Genomic DNA, 8540 nt, shown 5'->3' on the forward strand with positions numbered 1-8540 from the left:
GTATGTAGCTAGTCTGCCAAAGTCTCTCACATGTAGTATCCCCATACGTGGGAGAAGTAGGAGAATGTGTTTTGGAGTGTTATTCCACATGTACCCATGGCATGCATGAGCAATACATCATTTAAATGACAACTTTGTGTGTAAAAAAAACAAAAAAAAACTTATTTTCAAAAAATTTGTGGCAAAAAAAATGTTCCATGGACCCAAATTGCCTCTCTGCAAAATGTTTGGGGTGTCTACTTTCCAAAAAGGGGTAATATGGGGGAAGGGGTTGTACTGCCCTGGCATTTAGCACCTCACGAAATGTGATAGGCAGTCAGAAAGTAAAGGCTGTGTAAATTCCAATATATATATATATATACACCATAGTTTTGTAGACGCTATAACTTTCACACAAACCAATTAATATAAATGTATTGGGATTTTTTTTACCAAAGACGTAGCAGAATACATTTTGGCCTAAATTTATGAATAACTTTTGAGTTTATTGGATATTTTTTTATAACCCAAAGTGAAAAATATCTTTTTTTTTTTTTTTTTTTTTTAATTTTCGGTATTTTTTTATTTATCGTACAAAAAGTAAAAACCGCAGAGCTGATCAAATATTACCAAAAGAAAGCTCTATTTGTGTGAAAAAAGGACATACATTTTGTTTGGGTAAAGAATTACATGCCCGCGTATTTAGCAGTTGAAATGACGCAGTGCCGAACAGCAAAAAATGTCCTGGTCATGAAGGGGGGGGGGTGGTAAATCTTCCAGAGGGCAAGTGGTTAAAAGAAATTGAATACTGTGTTAAAAGAGAAGTATAGCCAATGCTATTTTTGGTCGTACTTCTCTTATGGGTGCAGGAGTGCACTTACTTCTGCACTCCTGTGACCCAGAATCAGCTGACATCATAGAGCCACTCCAGGCTCTAGAAGGATCCCGACCATTTGTCGGGATCCCCCCACCTGCTAATTGCCTACTGGCTGTAGCTCTCAGCATGTGGCTGAAAGCTGGAGCCAGCTGTGCTTGCCCCCACTCCAGTCAAGTGCTCCAGTGAGCACTGTTGAGACAGAGCAGAGAGTGTTGACTCTGTCACTACACTCTACTCAGAGCACACCAAGAACTGAGTGATCAGTGGTCATGTGATTGCTCAGTTCTTGGGCTTAGATCTGGCAGGGGATAGCTGCAGCATCAGATTGATAAGTATGTACGTTTTGTATTTTGATTCACATACTTTTACTTTTAATAGCTTCTTTTCTGAATGGGAAGTCCTGAACAAACATCAGATGGGCTGTTCATCTATTAAGTGAGTAGCACTAGCCTAGTTCTCTTTAGTGGTACAGGTATAGAACATATGAATTGTTTGTAAAAATTATAATTTAGTGCTACAGTATAAAAGTGGGTTAGGTTTACTGAACCTTGCGCTAGCACTAAACACATTTATGGGGGTAAGTAAAATTTTTCAGCTGCCAGTGGTGTTCAGGGGTAGCCCTCATGAAGTGTAAAGTTAATTTTGACACATCAAATTTTCTATGTTGTGCCCTCTGTTTCCAGTCTGATGACCTGCAGTGTGGCAACTATCATTTAGTCTCTGCCAAGAATGGTTAGTGTTCAGGCAGAGCCTGTATAGTAGGATCCACATGGCCAGTACTCTGCACTTGGCCACATACCGTATATACTCGAGTATAAGCCGACCCGAATATAAGCCGAGGTACCTAATTTTACCACAAAAAACTGGGAAAAACTATTGACTCGAGTATAAGCCGAGGGGGGAGGAATAGTGCCCCATCGTTGGTGTCAGTGGGGGGAGGAATAGTGCCCCATCGTTGGTGTCAGTGGGGGGAGGAATAATGCCCCATCGTTGGTGTCAGTGGGGTTAGGAATAGTGCCCCATCAATGGTGTCAGTGTGGGAGGAATAGTGCCCCATTGTTGGTGTCAGTGGGGGGAGGAATAGTGCCCCATCGTTGGTGTCAGTGGGGGGAGGAATAGTGCCCCATCATTGGTGTCAGTGTGGGAGGAATAGTGCCCCATCGTTGGTGTTAGTGGGGGGGAGGAATACTGCCCCATCGTTGGTGTTAGTGGGGGGGAGGAATAGTGCCCCATCGTTGGTGTCAGTGGGGGGAGGAATAGTGCCCCATCGTTGGTGTCAGTGTGGGAGGAATAGTGCCCCATCGTTGGTGTTAGTGGGGGGCAGGAATAGTGCCCCATCGTTGGTGTTAGTGGGGGGGAGGAATAGTGCCCCATCGTTGGTGTCAGTGGGGGGAGGAATAGTGCCCCATCGTTGGTGTCAGTGTGGGAGGAATAGTGCCCCATCTTTGATGTCAGTGGGGGGAGGAATAGTGCCCCATCGTTGGTGTCAGTGGGGGGAGAAATAGTGCCCCATCGTTGGTGACCCCTGCTCCAGCCTGGGCTCGCTCGCTCCCTCCCTCTCCCATGGTACACACTTACCGGTCAGATGTCTTCCTTCTCCGGCCGCTCTCCTCCTCTTCACTCGCTCGATCTTCGCGGTGCCGCTCGGCTCCTCCTCTCCAAGCTCCACCTCCTCGCCGGTGATTGGGCGCCTGTTTGCCTCTCCTGAGCTACAGTTCCGGCGGCCAATCACCGGCGAGGATTGATCCCGGGGGTGTGTCCAGATGACAGGGACGGCATGTCATCTGCAGACGTTGACTCGAGTATAAGCCGAGGGGGCCGTTTTTCAGCACAAAAAATGTGCTGAAAAACTCGGCTTATACTCGAGTATATACGGTAACTACAAAATAGAGTACATTAGCACTGCAGTGATCACACCAGACTGCACTGCACACTTGTTGGTGTGTTGTAATGCAGTGGATGTGAATTAGGCCTTACTCCACACTTTTCTGGGCAGTGTTTTCTTTCTGCATGGAATAGCACAGAGGAAGCCAACTACAGGAGGAACTTAAGCATGTTGTGTTTTATGCACAATAACTGAACTCTTATGTAATGCAAGTTTTGATGGAAACCGCTTCACAGATGCCTCAAGCAGTACTTGCACTAGGGTCTCATATTGGTGAAAAAATATTTTATGTTAGACATGTAATGGACCAGGTTCCTACATGCCATTATTCTGGGCTTTCGCAGTTTTGGCCTGTTTAGGCTGGAACTCAATTCTTGCACTAATCTTTTTTTGATTTTAACTTTCAGTAGAGTGCTGCTGAAGCGGCTACTGTCATGTTTCTATTTTTGTCATTACCTACTGTATCACTAATTCTCTAAAAAAAAAAAAAATCAATATTACTTGCATAATTTTAGTGTTATTAGACCAGAAGATCTGCATTGATGCTTGGAATGGTGTAAAATGAATTCTAGGTTTCCTTAAAAATATATAAATCTGTGTTAGGCTTCTGCAATCCCCTCTACAACAGCAGTATTTGAGTATGCAAATAACTGTCTATATACATTTAGGCCAAAATGTATTCTGCTACATTTCTTTGGTACAAATAACCCACAATTTTTTTTTGAAGTTGTAATATTTTTTTCCCCCACGATGCTGTAAAAAATGACAAAATTAAATTTTTTTCACACAAACGTGTCATTTTAATAAGCTATTTCTCACGGCATAGGCATACTTGCAATTACACCCCCAAAACACATTCTGCTACTTCTCCTGAGTATGGGGATACTACATGTGTGAGATTTTTTCAGTCTAACCACATAGAGGGGACCAAAATCCTAGAATCACCTTTTGGGCTTTTAAGGAGAATAAATGACACAGCTGATTTTGTACTGCCTGTCACATTTATGAATGCCTAGGAGTACCAGGACATTGGAAACACCCACAAAATGACATTTTGGAAAACAAATACCGCAACATATTTTCTATGTTCCTCCCTCCACCCAAGGGCCACTCCAAGCAGCCCAGCACTAGACCCAGGTGCAGCAAGCAGACACCCCAGCAGGCTCCCTGACCCCCTCCATCGGTGTCAAGAGCCACCTCTGGCAGGACCAGGCTGCTGTGGCCCCCGTCAGGACCCTGTACGGCATCACCACCACCCGATCCCCGTGGACACTACCAGCAGCCTGGCGCGGCCGCTCACCCCAAGGCTCAGACGCCCCAGATCTTCACCCGGGCAGCAGTGAACTCCAATGGCTCCCTACAGCGTCCTGCATCTGGTAAGCCATCTCCATCCACCTCCATCCCCACCCCTGCACCCGGACAAGCCATCTCCATCCACCCTCACCCCAGCGGTCTTCCCCGCGGACACCCACGGCCGTGTCACCAGGGGTCACCTGTGGCCTGGTACATTGGCTTCTCCCCATCGGCTTCAAGGGACATCAATTTTACAACTGCCACCCATCCCTCTCCTCCTCAAGCCAACCCTCATCCTACAACCTGGAACTTCCACCTGGACCCTGAACTCTGCCAAGCAAGTCTCCGAAAAAGCACGAACATCCTCCTGCAGGAAACAGCCACACAATGCTCCAGATCCGACCACCCAGACACCACTCACGCTGACCCCAGACCAGCTTGACCTAAAGGACAAGAACTCTAGCTGCAGAAAGATACTACAACAAGAAACTCTACTGCACGCTAGGCAATCTCCATTCAAGCGCCCCTGATAACCATCTCTCCATACCCGATCCCCACTCCCTACACCCCTAAATGCCTTCTCTACTCCTCCTCTTCATAGTCCTTTCTTGTGTTCCCAAAACCTCTGCTCCACCCAAAAACCTGTACATCTCTCCCTTTCTGCTCCCATCTCCTCCCTACTGCTCTCACCACCTCTTGCTAATACTCCACTCTCCTGCTGGCCCTAATGCCAGGACTGGAAGGAATGCGCGCCCGTATACATCCTGCTCACATGCCACCCTCCTCACCATTCTAACCTCTGGGGATATCTCCCCGAACCCTGGTCCTCCTCTACTTCGCCCACAAATAAGACATCCTCTTTCCCCCAGGAATCACCGCAATCCCCTCAATCTTATATCTGTCCCCCTGCTCCCCAAAACCACCCTCCCGTTCTCCTGTGCACTCTGGAACGCCCGTTCGGTCTGCAATAAACTCACCTCTATCCACGACCTCTTAACCTTCTTGCCCTCACCGAAACCTGGCTCCAAGGAGCTGACACTGCCTCCCCCGCAGCGCTCTCCTATGGAGGCCTCATCTTGACCCACTCACCCAGGCCCAGCGGTCGGAAAGGAGGCGGGGTTGGTCTACATCTGTCACCTCAAAGCACCTTTCAAGTCCTCCCTAACCCTCCCTCTCTATCCTTCTCTTCTTTCGAGACCCACTGCATCTGGCTATTCTCTCCAACCTCCCTGAGAATTGCAGTGATCTACCGGCCTCCTGGCCCCGTGTCCCGCTTTCTCGATGACTTCGCTGCCTGGCTACCCTACTTTCTCTCCTCTGAGCTACCCACTATCATCCTCAGAGACTTCAACATCCCTATTAATGTCAACAACCTGGCTACATCCCAACTCCTCCACTTAACTTCTTTTGAGCTAGCGCAGTGTATTCAGTCCTCCACTCACTCTAACGGAAATACCTTAGACCTTGTCTTCTCCCACCACTGTACTCCCTATAACCTCTCAAACACCCCATTTCCCCTCTCTGATCACAATCTCATCACCTTCTCCTCGTCCTCAAACACCTATCCCTCCAAACGTCAAACTACCACCAGCAGAAACCTCCGCAACTTGAACCCTGCCCCTTTCCACGATGCTGCTGACCAACTTTACGACAGCATCCTTACCCTGTCTTGCCCTGACCTGGCCACTACTGCTTATAACAACTCGCTATCAGCTGCTCTAGACTCGCTAGCACCCCCAACAACACAAAGCATTAGACCCCGACCACTACAACCCTGGCAGACTGACCATACCAAAAATCTCAAACGACGCAGTCGTGCGCTGGAGTGACTAAGACGCAAAACCATATCCCAACAAGCGTTCACCCGATATAAGTCTGCCTTCCTAACATACACTTCCTCCCTTCATGCTGCCAAACAAGCCTACTTTGTTACCCTCATTAATTCCTTCTCCTCCAGTCCTCGCCAGCTCTTCTCTACTTTTAATTCTCTACTCTCTCCGCCCCCACCTCCACCCAGTACCTCACTCACCGCCCACAAGATTGCTAACCACTTTAAAAACAAGATCGACGCAATTTGTAGGGATGCTCAGACTTCCACCCCCCTTAGCATCCCTCACACTAAAACCCCCTCAACACTCCACTCCTTCGAGCTCGCCACTGCCCAGCCTCCCATCCCATCACTAAGGTCTTCTCTGAAGCCTGCCTCACCACCTGCCCCCTTGATCCTGTCCCCTCACAACTCCTACAATCACCCTCTTCCTCCATCCTATGCTCCCTCACACACATCTTTAATCTTTCCCTCTCTACTGGCACATTCCACTCCCCTCTAAAACGCGCACATCACTCCCATACTTAAAAAACCCTCCCTGGATCCGATCCCACCGACCCGAACAACCTTAGACCCATCTCCCTGCTGCCATTTACATCCAAACTCCTAGAGCGCTTAGTCTATAATCGCCTGAGTTTCCACCTCACCGACAACAACCTCCTTGATCCCCTACAGTCTGGCTTCCGCCCCCTACACTCCACCGAAACTGCCCTACTCAAACTCACCAACGACCTGCTAACCGCCAAAGCTAATGGCCACTATTCAGTGCTCCTACTCCTCGACCTCTCTGCGGCTTCCGACACGGTTGACCACCCCTCCTCCTCAAACAACTACACTCTCTTGGCCTCAGAGACTCCGCTCTATCCTTGCTCTCTTTCTATCTATCACAGTGCTCCTTCTGTGTTACCTATAACGCTGCCACCTCCTCTCCACTCCCCCTCTCTGTTTGAGTCCCTCAAGGTTCTGTCCTCGGGCCTCTTCTCTTCTCCATCTACACCTCCTCCCTTGGCCAATTGATACACTCCCACAAATCTATCTCTCTACCCCTCACCTCACCCCTTCAGTCTCCGCTCGTATCACAAGCCTACTGAGCGACATATCGGACTGCATGTCACTCCACTTCCTCAAACTAAATCTGTCCAAAACTGAGCTCCTAGTTTTCCCCCCAGCCCGTGACCCCCCCCCCCGACTTCTCCATCATGACCGACAACACCACCATCAGTCCCTTCCCTCAAGCCAGAGTACTAGGTGTCATCCTTCCAGCCCCAAGTCCATTCGCTGACAAACTCATGCAGACTTCACCTACGCAACATCTCCAAAATACGTCCGTTCCTAACCCCAGAAACCACTAAGCAACTCATTCACTCCCTCAATATTTTACACCTCAACTACTGTAACTCCCTCCTCATTGGCTTACCCCACCGCAGGCTATCCCCGCTTCAGTCTATCTTGAATGCTGTGGCCAGACTCATCCACCTTACTAACCGCACCGTATCCGCCACCCCTCTCTGCCAATCCCTCCACTGGAGGGATTGGCCAACCACTGCCGATTGCCCAACGGATAAAATTCAAAATGCTAACAGTGACTTATAAAGCTGTTCATAATACTGCCCCAAACTACATCACCAATCTGGTATCCAAATACCGCCCAAAACGTACTCTTCACTCTTCACAAGACCTCCTACTCTCTAGTTCCCTGGTCTCCTCCTCCCATGCCTATTTCCAGGACTTCCCCCATTCTCTGGAACTCCCTACCCCAATCCATCAGACTGTCACCTACTCTCCTCACCTTTAGGCGCACTCTGAAAACCTATCTCTTCAGGGAAGCCTACCCTGCCCTCAGTTAATTACTGAACTCCTCCACTCTTCCTACCACTCCATCCCCCACAGCTATTTCCTCCTGTACCACTATCCCCTCCCTCCTAGATTGTAAGCTCCAAGGAGCAGGGCCTTCGAACCCCTCATGTATTGAATCATATTGTTACTGTACTGTCTCGTGTACTGTCTCTCTTTATAATGTACAGCGCTGAGCAAACTGTTGGCGCTATATAAATCTTGTATAATAATAATAATGATGCAGAATGAGTCTTTTGAACATGTCATTTTTTTTGCCACAAATTTTTAGGAAATGTTGAAAGAAAATGAAAACTTATTTCTTTACACAAAGTTGTCAATTTATAAGATATTTCTAACACACAACATGAACATACTAAGAAATACCCCAAAATATATTCTGCTACTTCTTCTGCGTATGGCGATACCATGTATGAGACGTTTTCACAGCCTAGCCACACTGAGAGGCCCAACATCCAAGGAGCACATTCAGGCATTATAGGGCATAGATTACACATCCAATTTCCTGACTATATCACATTTTTGGAGGCCCTGGAACACCCAGACAGAATCATTATTGGGACCCCTTCCTCCTCCCACTGGTGTAGCTACAGCGGTTTCAATTGCAACCTGGACCCTGGAGACTCCCTGTTAACTCCTGTTTAAAAGTGGAAGCAGAGATTCCTCCTTTGTATCATACTGTGTGGTTTTCCTTCTACTCTGCTGAAAGGGTTAACATTTGCCCTTTAGTCATCTTGTCAGGAAGCCTCCTCCAATTAAATTTATTATCTCCCCCCACCCAGCCCTCTCCTCACATGCCTTGTGATTTCACATGTAGGTGGAGT

This window comes from Staurois parvus, unplaced genomic scaffold (assembly GCF_062004578.1).
Source record: "Staurois parvus isolate SC_StPar_1 unplaced genomic scaffold, SC_StPar_1.0 ptg000420l, whole genome shotgun sequence".
Lineage (NCBI taxonomy): Eukaryota > Metazoa > Chordata > Amphibia > Anura > Ranidae > Staurois > Staurois parvus.